Source organism: Coenobita brevimanus, chromosome 46, assembly GCF_032717465.1.
Source record: "Coenobita brevimanus isolate Jiangsu-jjx chromosome 46, ASM3271746v2, whole genome shotgun sequence".
Classification (NCBI taxonomy): Eukaryota; Metazoa; Arthropoda; class Malacostraca; order Decapoda; family Coenobitidae; genus Coenobita; species Coenobita brevimanus.
In genome coordinates this window covers 34,463,370-34,479,430 of record NC_136999.1, presented here as the reverse complement: position 1 = coordinate 34,479,430, position 16,061 = coordinate 34,463,370, and the positions used below count along the sequence as shown (strand labels likewise).

The 16,061-nt window shown below is 43.2% G+C and overlaps 1 long non-coding RNA gene across 1 annotated transcript in view; it reads left to right on the top strand.

Annotated features, from left to right (window-relative positions):
* Positions 1–4,403: 4,403 nt before the first annotated feature.
* The window catches only part of LOC145398635 (uncharacterized), a 292,841-nt gene continuing 281,183 nt past the window's right edge, over positions 4,404–16,061 (top strand). Inside the window, exon 1 of the long non-coding RNA XR_013897170.1 lies at positions 4,404–4,449. This is a non-coding gene — a long non-coding RNA (uncharacterized LOC145398635). The remainder of the gene's footprint in view (positions 4,450–16,061) is intronic.

Sequence of the window (16,061 nt, the reverse complement as noted above, 5' to 3'; positions counted from 1 at the left end):
ATGGCTCCAAGTCGAGTGAATGTGTGGGTGCTATAGTCGGTTCCACATAAAGTGGCGGAGAAGCTACGCTCAAGTCCTAGTCGAACACAGGTGCCCGTACAAAGGGATTAAAGTGACCTCACCTGACTCTTTCACCAGCCCTACCCTTCTTCTTCCTCTCCTGAGAGAGAGAGAGAGAGAGATCGAACTGTTTATTGTCTAATATTCAAATATAGCAATCATATTTTATTTTCTGACCTAATATTAATTAATCCTACATCCAATCCAAACATGAATTTGTGTAATTTGAAGGCATTATTACGAGTTCTATCCTGATTGGCAAACCTAAGAAAATCACCAATTCATCGCGAAATGGCGAACCCTTATAAGTATTAAAATATCAGTCATATGATTTGCTGAAAATAGCTTCTATCAAGATAGAGTTTTATATAAAAAAATGGTGAAATATTCATTACCCTCTCTCTCTCTCTTCTCGTGTGTGTGTGTGTTTGTGTGTGTGTGTGTGTATGTGTGTGTGTGTGTGTGTGTGATGAATAGGAAATGGGAATGTTTCTCTCCCTCCCCACCCTCTCTCGTTGTTCTTTCCTCCTTCCTTCCCTCCCCCTCCCTCTCTCTCTCTCTTTCTCTCTCTCGTGTGTGTGTGTGTTGTGTGTGTGTGTGTGTGTGTGTGTGTGTGTGATGAATAGGAAAAGGGAATGTTTCTCTCCCTCCCCATCCTCTCTCGTTGTTTTCCTCCTTCCCTCCCTCCCTCCCTCCCTCCCTCCCTCTCTCTCTCTCTCTCTCTCTCTCTCTCTCCTTCTCTCTCTCTCTCTCTCTCCTTCTCTCTCTCTCTCTCTCTCTCTCTCTCTCTCTTGTATAATATGAAACAATGCATGTATATGGCTTATATTTACAGCTCTTGTTTACAATAAGTATACACAAGACACCTCACACAACACTTGTTTATTCATCTTCATCGCTGCTGGACTCGTTCAGTATATTGATAACAAAATTTTCTACCATGTGGTTTACAGCAATGTCATTTCTCATAAATTCTTCTATTTTTTTTTTTTTGTATGTGCCACACATTTCTGCCAGTTTTCTGCTGTTACTTTTTCTATCGCATTTCTCGTCAGCTCTTCGATCACTCGTAATTTTCGAGAAGAATTTGAGTTTCTCTTCCTCACATCATCGTTGACCTGAGCCCAAATCAGCTCTATGGGGTTGAGCTGGCAATGATCGGGAGGAAGCCGCAGCACCTGGTGACCAGGATTATTGGCGATTTCATCAATTTCAAACAATTGCCTGTCTTTATTTGTCTGTTTCTTTGTTTTTTTTTTTTCACTTGGTGTAGCAGCTCAGCCTTAGTGTGCAGAGGGTTATGAGGGAGGTTGTTATCAAGAAGCCACTTTATAATTTCTTGTTTTCATAAGCTCTGTGTTGATGCTTTATTTATGATTTTGCAGTGGTATGATGCGTTGTCCATTATTATAAGTGACCTGGGCGGGATGTTGAGAAGCATCATCTAGGGCGTTCCAGGAAATACTGCATGTGACCTCAAGGCAAAAGCTCCACCCATCTTGACCTGAGGCCAAACGCACACCTGAACCAGCACGGGTCAGCAGGTGCTCCACTCATGCATTCCCTCCTTCCTCTTCTTTGTTACCATTCATCTCAAGCTATACTCACCCAAGAGTCCCAGCATGTTCCACATATTTTTATAAGAAATGTCGATAGAGAATATACTTTATATGCGCGCGCGCGTGCGTGCGTGCGTGCGTGCGTGCGTGTGTGTGTGTGTGTGTGTGTGTGTGTGTGTGTGTGTGTGTGTGTGTGTGTGTGTGTGTGTGTGTGTGTGTGTGTGTGTGTGTGTGTGTGTGTGTGTGCGCGCGTGCGTGCGCGCGCGCGCGTCTAAGATGAATGGGAAATTTTGAAACCTGTCTTAGATAGTTTTTAAAATATTATTACAACAATCATGTAAGTTGCTAAAAGTTACACATAAGAATATACTGCAAGAAGAGAGGATAACTGCAGTAGACCTTTTAGTCCATGCTGGGCAGCTCCAACAGGAATAAGACTAATCTATTAGAATAACACAAGGATAGCACAGAAGAAGGCTCTCCACAGATAATAAAGACACACACACACACACACACACACACACACACACACACATATGCACCTACACGCGCGCGCGCGCACACACACACGCACACGCACACACACACACTCACACTCACACACACACACACACTCTCTCTCTCTCTCTCTCTCTCTCTCTCTCTCTCAGGAGAGTAGGGAGAAGGGAAGGGCTTGAGGAAAGAGGGGGATAATCCTTCAAAGGTCACCTGCGTTCTGCGTTTGACCCAGACTTGGGAAGGAAAATACAGGTTTCTCTCCGCCAGTTTATATGGAATAGACTATAGTGTGTGATCGAATGAACGTCCCCTTAGGTATCGGTTGCTGACTCATACATCTGTGTTTATGTCCGAACTTTTTGCTATTGACAAAGCCATAGACTATGCTCTCACTTCTCGACATGCCTCATTTGTCATATTTCCAGATTCAAAATCAGCCCTTCAGGCAATCGCTTCTTGTACTACAGACTCTAATGAGATCCAGGGCTGCATTATTAATAAACTGCATTCATGCAACAAGTCCTTCAGCTGATCTGGGTGCCTGGTCATTGTCATATTTACGGCAATGAGCAGGCTGCCTTACTTGCAAAGTCGGTCATAGAGCTCGAGGAGACTTGGGACGTTCCTCGTGATCTACGGTCGTCTCTCTCTCTCGGAAAGAAATCGATAAATCCTCTGTGGCAAGGTCAGTGGACCAGACTGAATATTCCAACTTGTAAGCCATACCTGGCCGACTGGGATACTGCTAACCGTCCCAGTCGCCTTGAACAGAAAGTATTGGCGAGGTTATGGCTCAATGCCACCGTTTTAACTCATATGAAACCATATATGGAACGATTATTCCCACCGCACTGTAACATCTGTGATGCGGTGTTATCTGTCAGTCATGTCATCCTGCGCCGTCGGCGATTTATTGGTGAACGTGCTTCACTTATAAATTACTGCAGTGCTGCTGACGTCCCCTTCACCCTTTCCACCATCCTGGGTGATGGGGAAATTGTTATGACTGAGAAATTGATGGCTTTCCCGAGAGAGACCAGACTGATCAGAGTGTTGTGACTTTTTTACTGTGTGGTTTAGGTTTTTATCGACTGTAAATATATATATATATTGTACTATTAATTAGGGTTGACAGTTGACATATTTGAAATAGTTCCTGCTTACAATTGATCTATTTCTGATATAGGTGTTCCCTACATCAAACCCAGTTCCCCGCGTGACAGTCACTAGCTGATGAGTGCAAGTGTGTAATATAGTAAGGTATATATTGGGCATTTGCAGTCGATGGTGGTCTGTTGGGCGAGGTCCTTCACTTATTGTACATACGATGTAAATACATTATACCATCTTGTTTAAGTTGTCCTAATTAGGGCCGACAGCTGATGTATATGGAAATGTTCCTGACTCGTCTGGTTCTCATTCATATATTGATGTCCGCTGTATTAGGTTCTGCCTTGACTGACAATCGCCAGGTGATGAGTGCAGGTATGTAATGTAGAAAGGCATAACATATCTTCAGTCGATGGTGTTCTGTTGGTCGAGTTATTTTTTCCATCAATGTAGGTCTAGGAATCTGTCTCTTTAGGATTTAGCATTGGTTACCGATTTGTCTGTTAGATGATTAGTTTTAGGGTCTTTAGATTAGGTTTTTCTTTATAAGTAATATTAGGTCTAAAAAATATAACACCAAGAAAAAAAAAAAATAAAATAAAATAAAATATATATACATATATATATATATATATATCTATATATATATATATATATATATATATATATATATATATGTGCAAGAAAGTGTGTCTGTATATATGCATGGAAGTGTGTGTGTGTGTATATATATATATATATATATATATATATATATATATATATATATATATATATATATGAGTATACAATTCCTATAGAACAATTGTAATACCTGATAATGGCCTGAGGTGGGCCGAAAATTTGAATTATGTTGAGTTTACTACATTAATTTAATACTGTATATATATATATATATATATATATATATATATATATATATATATATATATATATATATATATATATATATATATATATATATATATATATATATATATATATATATATATATATATATATATATATATATATATATATATATATATATATGGCCTTAATGACCAGGGGCTTTGGCCCCAATGGTCGATAGGCCAAAAAAGAAAAAAATGTCATAATACTCACAGAAGTCTTTATGATCAGGTCAGTGCGATTTCTACGTTGGCCGGAGCACCTACTTATCACTACCATTGTCGATAATGGCGCAGAAAAACAGTCCTGTTTCGCCTGCTCTGGATAGGGGGTAAGTATGCTGAAGAGAATGATCAAACCAATATGAAAAACACTCATTACACCCAGATATGCGTGGCCAAATAGGCTTCACTAACTCTAATCCAGTGACTTGCGTTTTCAAGTGAAATATTTATGTAAGTAGAGTGACAATTTAGAAGTCTGAAGATAGGAAACTTGGAGGTCTAAGAAGAAGAATTATGCTTAATGGAAGTAGTTAGTAGTAGTAGCCTAGTAGAGGTAATAATAGTAACAAAGGTGGTGGTAGTAATAGTAGCAGTAGTAACAATCGAGGTGGTAGCAATAGTAGCATTGGTGATTTAGGAAACGTGGAGGATTAAGAATTATTATGGTCAGTGGAAGTACTTAGTTGTAGTAGTAGTAGAGGTAATAATAGTAAGTGGTGGTGGTAGTAACAGTAGTAGTAGTAGTAGCAGTAGTTGTAGTAGTAGTAGTTGTAGTAGTAGTAGTAGTACTAGTAGTAGTAGTAGTAGTAGTTGTAGTAGTAGTAGTAGTAGTAGTAGTAGTAGTAGTAGTAGTAGTAGTAGTAGTAGTAGTAGTAGCAGCACTGGTGGTGGTTGCAATAGTAGTATTGGTGGAAGTAGCAGTAGGAGTAGTAGTAGTAGTAGAAAAGTGGTGGTAGTAGTAGTAGTAGTAGTAGTAGCTATATTGGCAGTAGTATAGCAGTAGTTGCAGTAGTAGCAGTAGTAGTGCATTCATCATGATGAAGTACACGACCTCTCTGCGAAAATGCTACAGCAAATATGCCATGATGTCACCATAGAGCCACTTCTGTTGCCTCTAGTCTAGACGGTAATCACTTCATACACAAAACAGCAAACACATCAAATGATGAAAGAGTAGATGTCAGTGCTCGAGGTTTCTGGACACTTAGGCAGAGGGCTTTCTTTGACTTTAGGATATATGATCCCATTGCAGCATGTCACCGCAAACTGTCTCTCGAGGCTGCACACAAGAGGAATGAACAGAAAAAAACTCTATCAAAAGAGGATCCAGCATGTGGATCACGGTCGATTCACTGCCCTTGTTTTCACATCAGGTGGGATGGGTCCAAAGGCGGTGAGATTCTCCTCGAGACCGGCACAGGTTCTTTCTGTGAAGAAGCATCAACTTCAGAGTTCTGTTATGACCTGGATGAGATGCCGACTGTCATTCTCCCTCGAGAGGTTTGCACTCCTACGCCTCAGGGGCACAAGATCATCAGCCCTCAGGTCTGTCTCTCTGGCGGGTATGGACTACGAAGCCACTGTGGTCGGGAGCCGCATAGAACAGCAACTCCAATAGATTAATGTCTTTATATGCAGTGTAATGTTAATGAAAAAAAGGTATAACAGTAGTAATCTATGGCTTGTAACCACAGTCGTTGGCGTGTTTTGGGCTAACAGATTGTATGATAAGGGACAGTGTTAATCTTCACATTACGATTCCAAATGGTGAACTGTATTATGAAAGTTGGTTTTGATCATCACAATATATTTCCCAAATTGATGGAGGTGAAATCAGAAAAAAAGGTAGTAGTAGTAGTAGTTGTAGTAGTAGAAGTAGTAGTAGAAGTAGTAGTAGTAGTAGTAGTAGCAGTAGTAGTAGTAGTAGTGGTGATGGTGGTGGTGGTGGTGGTGGTGGTGGTAGTAGTAGTTGCAGTAGTAGCACAAGTAGTATTAGTAGCAGCAGTAGTAGTAGTTGCAGTAGTAGTAGTAGTACTAGTAACGGTGGTGAAGGTGGTGTGGTGGCAGTAGTAATAGTTGCAATACCAGCAGCAGCTGCAGCAGTATATTATTATATTTCATATTTGTTCATGTTTTTGGTAGTAGTAGTAGTAGTAGTAGTAGTAGTAGTAGTAGTAGTTGTAGTAGTAGTAGTAGTATAGTAGTCGTAGTCGTAGTAGAAGTAGCAGTGGTGATAGTGGTGGTGTTGGTGGTGGTAGTAGTAGTTGTAGTAGAAGTAATGGTGGTGGTGGTGGTGGTGGCAGTAGTAGTGGTAGCAGCAGCAGCAGTAGTAGTTGTAGTAGTAGCAGTAGTAGCAGCAGCAGCAGCAGCGATATACTATTCTAATTACACTTATTTGTTGCTGTTTTTGTTGTTGTTGTGACCCCAGGCTCATCTATACATGAATCTGGTGTAGTTTTCTTGTCTTCATTTTACCATCATGGAGGAGGCAAAGTTATATTGTTGATCAAAACGAATCTGTTAACTGAAATTAACAAATTCAGATCTGTGTGTGTGTGTGTGTGTGTGTGTGTGTGTGTGTGTGTGTGTGTTATGCTATTTGATCTGATACTACTACACGAATCCTTAAGTTACAGAAAAGAAAATAATTATCTCACGGTCACGGCTCCTTGATACTGCCAGAGGAGGTAAGCTCTGTGTATCTATTTATCAACCTATCCCTCTATCTATAGCCAGACATCCTAATCCCCTGAGGGATGGCCACAAACAAATCGTCTCCCAATTGCTCTGCCCTCTGCATTTTCCTGCCGTCTTTCAAACTGACACCCCCTTCTCTCATCATCCGTCCATTTCATTCCTGGTCTCCCTATCCACCGTTCCCCTTCCATCTCATTCATTTACACTCTCCTCCTCAGTCTCTCATTCTCCATACTCTCCACATGGCCACATGAGGTAAGAAACAACATAAAAACATACAAAAGGGCTAAACCATTACGTTGTTTACCTTCATCATCACACCCAGTGACCTGAATTATGCTGCTGAGTTGTGGTTTCCTCTAGTCCGTCATCCTACCCCTCGTGGGACAGGAATGGGACTGAGAGGCTTTTTTCCGGTTGAATAGGTGTAGTACTGGGTAGTTGTCCCTCTACAGCACAAATATGTAAATGAATATGTGGCTAAGAATGCCTTGGTAACTGAGGAAGTGAAATAAAAATTAAGGATGGATAATATTAATATATGGAGGATTATATAATTCTGGATGTAACTACGTACACATAAGTTAAACAGCACTTGTGCCACTGACACAATACGAATGTGTACCAAACATTTCATGCACTATTTAGCCTCCTGCACATCTGCCATCACATTATCTCTGAAATGCCAGGAAGTCTATCAAGGGTATTATGGTATTTGTTATGCTATGCGTTTTGGGGTCGGCTTCCCGTCCTAAGAGAGTAGCTGGGTTCCCTTTCTAGACCGGAGTTTAGACAAAGTCTGAGAGGAACTGACCATAAAAACACAGGGCATCAACCTTACACGTATATTGACAAATTCTTTGCTATGGAACAGGAAGACAGTTTACATAATATACTAATCAAAATTAATACATAGGCTGGCAGGTGGGTTTGAAGTATCACACAGGATACCAGGTAGACAGGAGTCTTAGTCTGGTTCGGGAGGCATTACACAACTTTTATAATCCCTGCACAGGAGGCTCGTTTCCAGTGGGAAGGCAAAATCTAGGTTTTACTAGTTCCAGGATATTCACTCAGACACTGACTCTGGCTCCTGTTTCACAATTGCTACATGCGTAGTGTCACTGATCTCTGTTTCTCGATTCACACAGGGTGGATGTACACTGGCACAGAGTTGTAATAATGACACTGAGTTTTGCCTCATGTATCGCACAGAATGGATATGCCTGTCTCAGGTGTTTTTCCTCACTTTACTGAATCCCACTATTCGCTTACACTGCACAGTCTTTGCCTCTTACTGTTTGTCTGTAGGAGCCATGTATCACACTGTTAGGTAATGTCACTGACTGGGCAAAGGGGAATGGAGGAGGCCTGGGGACTCTCAGTCGTCGGCCTGGGGTAGACGGAGTCCCTTCATCCCGCAGCCACGGGACCACTTGCAGGGGCATCGTCTCTCGTCGAGGGTTTGGGCTGGGTGTGGTGAAAGGCCCCGCACTATTGAGGCTGGGAACTGGGGTCTGGCCCTTAGGACTTGGGCCGAACAGATCCAGGAAGCTCTACCTCAGGTGCCTGGAGGAGGAAGAGTGTCGCCTTCTTTGGGGAGGGGTGAGGTCTTGCCCTGGGGTCCTGGGGGCGCCCTTGGAGGCCCATTGGCTGTGGTCTCCTTCCCATGGTGTCGCTCCCAGCTGGAGTCTGTCAGGTGGAGGTCCTCCTCGGGGTCCCACTGGATGGAGAAGAGCCCCGGGAATAACGCTGGGCCTCTCCACCAGTCCTCGGGGCAGATGTCCTCCTCCTGGACGTTGCCTCGGTCTGGGTGAACAGAGGAGCGTCCTGCGCTCCCGCTGGTAGGCAGGACTGATTGCAGGTTGCCCTCGTGCTGTGGAGTCACAGGGGGTGAGGGACTTTGGCGTCCCTCCCCAGCGCAGCTATGGACTGTCACTGGGTTCCCTTGGGCAAAAGACGGAGGGCAGCTATGGGCTGTCCCTTCACTGTTGGTGCAGCTTTGGGCCGTCACTGGGGCCTGACTCCCTGACAGAAACGCAGGCAAAGTACGGCTATGGGCTGTCGCTTGCCTGTTGGTGCAGCATTAAGCCATCTCCGAAGTCCCGTGTGGAGGGCGACGTGCAGACTAGGAGCAGCTATGGGTCGTCTCCTGCCCACGGGCGTGGCTATGGGCCGTTGCCTGTGTCATGCCCTCTGACGTACCTGCAGAAAGAGAGGGGGCATACCTGTCTCTCCCCTCGTGCGGCTTTGGCCCGTCACGAGTTCTGCAGGGGGTGTAGGCAGCACCTGACAGAGCGGCTATGGGTCATCTCCTCTTTGGCGGCCCAGCTATAGGCTGTGGCCTTTTTGTGTGCGGCTTTTGGCCGTCACTGGGGCCTGGCTATAGGCCGTGGCCCCTTGGTCAGAGCGGCTATGGGCCGTCTCCTTATTGGCAGAGTGGCTATGGGCCGTCTCCTTATTGGCAGAGTGGCTATGGGCCATCTCCTTATTGGCAGAGTGGCTATGGGCCATCTCCTTATTGGCAGAGTGGCTATGGGCCGTCTGTTGCTCTGCGCAGCTTTTGGTCATCACTGGGGTGCTGCCAGGAGCTGAAGGGTCAGCTCCATCCTGATCTTGGCGAGGGCTATCTTGCCTGAAAGGTAGTGCACTCAGACTGAGGTGGTCTCATCGGGCACACTCCGAGGAATAGGGGTGTGTGGCCCAGGTGAACTTATGTCCGTATTGAGTGGACATGCCGCGTACTCTGTCTACCTCTCTGTAGTCTCCTCCTGGCGTGTGGTGGCGACCTGGTTTGCCTCGGGCGGCATTTCAGTATTTATGGACATCACGCTGAACTGATCTTTGTTAAATAATGCAATTACATAAACAATAAACAGCAATACACGAAGTGTAGTCGAAGTTAGGATGTATACTCTGCACATGATACTTGACAATTACGAATTCAACAAGACAACATGAATAAACATTGCCGTTTGAATGTTAATACAGTTTCACGTATTATGATCAAATAAATGTTTTATGGATATACTGTGTTATTTCCATATTTGTCATTACTGTTTAAGTAAATAGCCAAAAAGTCATCTGGTCTTCAACATCCGGTTAGACCCGATCGCCTTGGTAATACCACAATGATACTTGGTAAAAGTCACACCAAGTTCCTTGATTGATATGCACAAAAAATCTCTCTCTCTCTCTCTCTCTCTCTCTCTCTCTCCTATTACTTAAATATATCTTTTGTCTTCACAGTGCCTTTGCGTTGGTGGAATCGGGTTTATATAATAGGTGGATGAAGCACACCCTAGCCAACACCACCGCCTGTGTCAGTCCACCCATGGTCATCACCGTCACTACTGTCCTCTCACTCGCCAACCTCTGGGTAATTAATTACAAGACTGTGTAGTTTTTCAAGCACTACATAATTATCTGTCTCTATCTATCTTTTTATCTGTATCAAATACCAGTTGTCTATTTCCGTAAGGGGTGGGTACTAGCAAATCGCCTCCACGTTATCCAGTCCTCTGTCTGCCTTCCCTCCAAATCATACTCACTCACCAACCTCTGGGTAACTGTGGATTCTGACCGGAATTCACAAATATATTTACGACCAATTCTCTCTCTCTCTCTCTCTCTCTCTCTCTCTCTCTCTCTCTCTCTCTCTCTCTCTCTCAACTTTGATTTCTTATTGGGAAGAAGGACAATTGACATGGGAAGTTTCTGCACTCCCCTTTTGTTTTCTTCTCTGCAAATAATAATAATAATAATAATAATATTATTATTATTATTATTATTATTAATAAATAAATAAATACTACTATTACTACTACTACTACTACTACTACTATTAATTGATAATAATAGAAGTAAAGTAATATAATAATAATAATAATAATAATAAGTAAACAAAAGAAACAGTGAGATCTCAGGCCCCATGCTGTCAATGCAAAGCATCGCTCGGTATGCCTCCACCAATCCTTGCGCATGGACTCTCCTTACATCCTTCATGACAGGCATCACTGTGGGTTGAATCGAGACTAAAGAGAAACTAAGTCAGCCCCATTGGACCTTGACGTTTGGTTATTGTTCTGACCTTACTGACCTAATCAGTTCATCGTCCTTTCATAATGTATCACTGAACAGAGTTCGGTTGAAATCCGATGTGGGGTTCAGGAGATATCGCGCCCAAACCCATATGATCTTGACCCTTGACCCCTTGACGTTGCTGACCTTCTCAGTTCATCACTCTTTCATACTTCATCACTGACAAAACTTTGGCTGAAGTCCGTTTAGGAGTTAAGGAGATATCACATATACAATGATACACTAAGTTGGCCCCATATGAACCTGACCTTTGACCAGTTGACCTAGCTTTCCTAATCAGTTCATCATCTCCTCATAGTTCATCACTAACAGAAGGTTAGTGGAAATCTGTCATGGGTTCAGGAAATATCGTGCCCACATTAATGTTGCAGACAGATGTCCATAAGGATAAACTAAATTGATCCCACATGTGGCTTTGACCCTTGAACCCTTGACTTTGCTGATCTAATCAGTTCATCGTCCCTTCATACTGTATCAGTGACAAAAGTTTGATTGTAATCTGCTGAGGGGTTCAGGAGATATCACACCCACAAGATAAACTAAGTAGACCCTATATGACCTTGACCTTGCTAAATTAATCAGTACATTATCTCCTCACAGTGCATCGCTGCCAAGAATTTGATGGAAATCTATCAATAGTTTCAGGAATTACTGCGTCCAGAAAAGTGTTATGGACAGACGCACACATGCACGGATCGACCAATCGTGTAATGCTTCCGCCACCACAGGTGGGCAGAAGCATAATAATAAATAATAAAAGAACTATACTACTACCATAACTACTACTACCACAATCCAGAGGTGGGCACCACAAATGAAAATTCAGTTCAGCAACGCAAATCCGCAGACTAAAATAAGTGCCTTCTGCAACCGCAAATTCTTGAAATGTACAGTTCTGGAAATGCAAAAACGCAAACGCAAATGCAAACTTCAGTACCACGGCATCAGCTCCATCTTATTCTCGACACCATTAGAGGATTATATTATAGCTTTATATTTTAATAATCACTGGATAAAAAATCATATCTAGTTACGTACTACAATTATATCTTTATTCTGACTAACAGTAGGTGACTATGAAGTTTGGAAATTGTCTAAAGTAATGACTGGGATATATAAAATTACAGTTACAGGAAAATTAAAAAATATATTTCAGTTAGTATTATTAGTATATTAGACTGCTTTTACTACAAAACAAGGGTTTATCCTTCACTCTCGTATATAAATGAATTTAATTACTACACTTCACAGCTCAAACTTGATAAGCTGACACACCAGTCCACCTCTATTCCTCGGCTCTGACCTCTTTAGCCGACATTCTTTAGTCACAGTCAGACTCCAACAACTGAGACAACTCCACCGTACAGTATATCTTTCTATCTGTCTATCTATCTCTGTCTATTGATACCGCATGGAGAAAGGTAGATGTCTGGTAAGAAAAACGGTAAAATTGTGTTCAGTTTCATTTCGTATGTTTCTTGTTTAATGTTATTTATCCACCTACTGATTTTTGTTCAGACTGAAATTCTGCCAATGTTATAAGTCTGGCAATTTGAAATTTAGACTAAAGGTCATGTTCTAGTTGGACTGAGAGGCTTCGTACCACATCTTTGCACTTTTCACCTTGTTATTGGGTTCTTTGCAAAAGAAGTCTTTCTAGTATTGATATAGTTTACATGACTAGCACATATTACAACGTCTGTGAATCTGGAAAATAAATGGCTCATGACTTAGGCTTTATATTTCTCATTATTTATTGGGGGAAAACCATCTTTGCTGGTTTTTACCGTATTCTTATTTCTTACCCTCCCCCCAGAAAGCACAAACAGTATATCATTAATATCATGTAGTGAGGAGCCCTCCAATGTAAAGAGAATACGACTTGCCATGACGATGTTATGCTTTATTATTCAATCACGAGTACGAACGTTGCCTCATCTTTGCTTACACTCATTTTCATTCCTTTCCTGAGAGCTTGGTATGAAGCCAGTGTATACCAAAAAGAGATTAATCCGATACTCTGCCGTTCTCTCTCTCTCTCTCTCTCTCTCTCTCTCTTGAATCGTAAATTTGTGGTACAAAATGTACGATAATGAAAAACGCTACTGTACATCGTACCGAAGGTGAATTTATCGTGCATATCGTGCATATCTATTGTACACATGGCAAGAGTGCGGGAGTTGCAGGCGGCGCTGGCGAGCCGGACTCACCCAGAGGCCGCCTGACAGGCTGGGCAACGTAGATGTTCGCGGGCTGATTTGCGTTTGTGGAAGTGCTTCCGCAAGCACAAAACCGCGAATTTACTTAGAATTTGTCGCAAACACAAAACCGCAAAGGAAATCAAACTTCCACAATTGCAGAATTTGCAGTTTGTGGAAGTGATAGGGGAAGTGCCCAGCTCTGCTACTATCGTTCATTCACTTTTACTTGGGCCAGATATTCGTCCTTTTGCAGCTTATTTCTCGTGGCACAGTGGTTGAATATGTCAATATGAGGGCTCTGTATCTCTTCCACAGCACTTCTTCGTGACTAGCACCATATTCTAGAGTTAATCTTTTGTTACTGGTCAGAATTCAAGATGGAGAGATGGCAATTTTATGCCAGGGTAAAATGAACAGATTATAGCATGATAAATTTTTGAAAAAGAGGTAGAGACTGCACCTTCTATGCAGAGAATTGCAACAGCAGGCAGCTAAGCGCCATGTTGCCTCCCACCCTTTCCCAACACTCGCTCAATTGCTCTGCACTGTTCCCTGTTTTTGTTTCCATCTTTTTGTTTCCTTTTCATTAATTCTTACTTTGATTAGTTTAGCCATTTTTGGTACTCTATATATTTTGTTTTTCTACTGCCTACATCATTTACGATGGACAATGGCAGATAATACGAAGATATATAGAGAAGGTTTGGTTGGATGTCGCAATCAAAAAAAAAAAAAAAAAAAAAAAAAGGTCCTGTACACATGTTCTAAATTTAACCCCAATTGTTATATCCTTATAAAACAAGGTACGCCTGAACCAGTACTGTTTACTGCAGTACCTTCCATATAAAAAAAAAAAAAAAAAAAGGGAGGATGACTTCTTTAACCCTTATCCGCTGGTTGACGTGTATGCACAACAGGATTCAGGGCGCGCAGGGCTGCCAGTTGCCTTGCTATACCACACTCACCTTCCCGCCACTGTTTGAGTGGGGACCATTTTCTGTGATACCTATGGGGCAGGTACGACCCACAGGTACCCCGCGGTTGCACTGTTCATTTTGTACTCGGCAGTGGTAGCGAGAGGAACCATGTAATCTTCCTCAACGTCGTCCGAATCTGTAACACCATGTGAAGGGCTGATCGCCTCATTGACCCACGCTAAAGTCACGTCCTTTGTGCCAGGGAAAGGGCTTAGTGATAGTGCCATAGGACGTGCCTTAGACGAGACTGTCATCTTGAACACTGAGTGAGAGTACGTCGTCAGAGGGCAAACAAAGCTACCACGTGGAGAGCGAGCTCTCTCGCCCTTCATTCCCTACTCGCTCTCCGATGCCAGAGAGGGCTCTCCGACTTCTACAGGAGAAAGGGAGAGCCTACAACAGCGATGATTTTGTTGATGAGGAGGCGGTAGATGACCCTGGATACTGGGAGTGTGGCCGTGGACCTGGCGGACATCTGCAGAAAAAACGCCGCAGAGCCATTTTCCCCTCACTCTCACCATCTGCTCGCTGACATATCTTCCTCCACCACTCCCCCACACCTCAGCCTACCACTTCAAGGGCAGAATCACCTCAACCAGGACCTTCAGGAGTTGTATTGCCTAGACGGGAGCCACGTGGTGATACGCAGCGCCAAGCGTCTTCAAAGGAAAGTTCCACGTCAGGTGAGTCATCACCCGCTTACTCCCCCACCTCTCCCTCTCCTCCCTTCCCCCCTGCCCGTGGCCGTGCATGTGGTCGTGCACGAGTGCTTGAAAAACGCAGTGCAACTGCCAGATGGCCTGCTCTACCACGTGTGGTTAGTGTAGATACATTTGTGTGGGAGGATGGTGCCGGCTTTGAGCCATCTGTGCTGGCATTTGATGAGGAGGGTGCAGGTGTGCAGGAGGATGCACTTCCCCCCAGGCCTTGGACCATTAGTAGTCTATTCAAGGCAAGTTTCACGACTGCAATTATGTAGTACCTGGTGGATGAAATTAATTTTCACCAGGCCATGTGCGTGCGTTGGCTGGATGTACCTGCTAGTGAGAGCACACACATGTGTGAATGGATACCTGTAGAGGTGGGGGAGAAGTTTGTTTGGCTCGCCCTGACCATGCTGATGGCGCACATAAAAAAACGTGCTTCACGAATATTGATCGGTGGATGAACTCGTTGGCACACCTGTCTTCGGAAAATACATGGCCCGTGATAGGTAACTGGCAATCCTGAGGTTCCTACATTTCAATCGAAATTATGGGTCTGCACCAAACGACAGGTTATGGAAAATAAGACCAATCCTTACAATGCTGAAAGAGTCATTCTCCAGGGTTTTCCGTCCGTTCCAGAAAGTGGTTATTGACGAGTCGCTGGTGTTATTCAGGGGCAGGCTTGCATTTATTCAGTATGTGCCATCAAAGCGTCACAGATTTGGCCTGAAATTCTTTGTGCTTTGTGACTGTAAAACTGGATATGTGCTAGATGTAACAGTTTACCCGGCAACAGATGTTGATATATCTAGCGATGATCCTCATGGATTCTCTGTATCAGTAGTGAAAATGCTGATGGAAAGGTATTTCAACAGGCACCACATTCTGTACACTGATAATTATTACACAGCCCCGGCGTTGACAAAGTATTTGCTTGACCATGGTACTGAGTCCTGTGGAACTGATAGGGCCAACAGAAAGAATTTCCCAGTATTTATGGCAAATACTGAGAAAGGAGCCCTTCTGACAAAGAAATGTGGGAACATGTTAGCCCTTCTCTGGCTTGATAAGAGACGGGTTAACATGTTGTCTACAGTTCATAAGGGTGTGCTGGAGGATACTGGTAAAACAGACAACAGGACCAGGGAACCCGTGGTGAAGCCAGATGCAGTCAATGACTACAATATCAAGACGCGGCTGGTTGATAAATCGGACATGCAGATTGGTGAGGTAGATTCCCTATGTAAATCCTGCA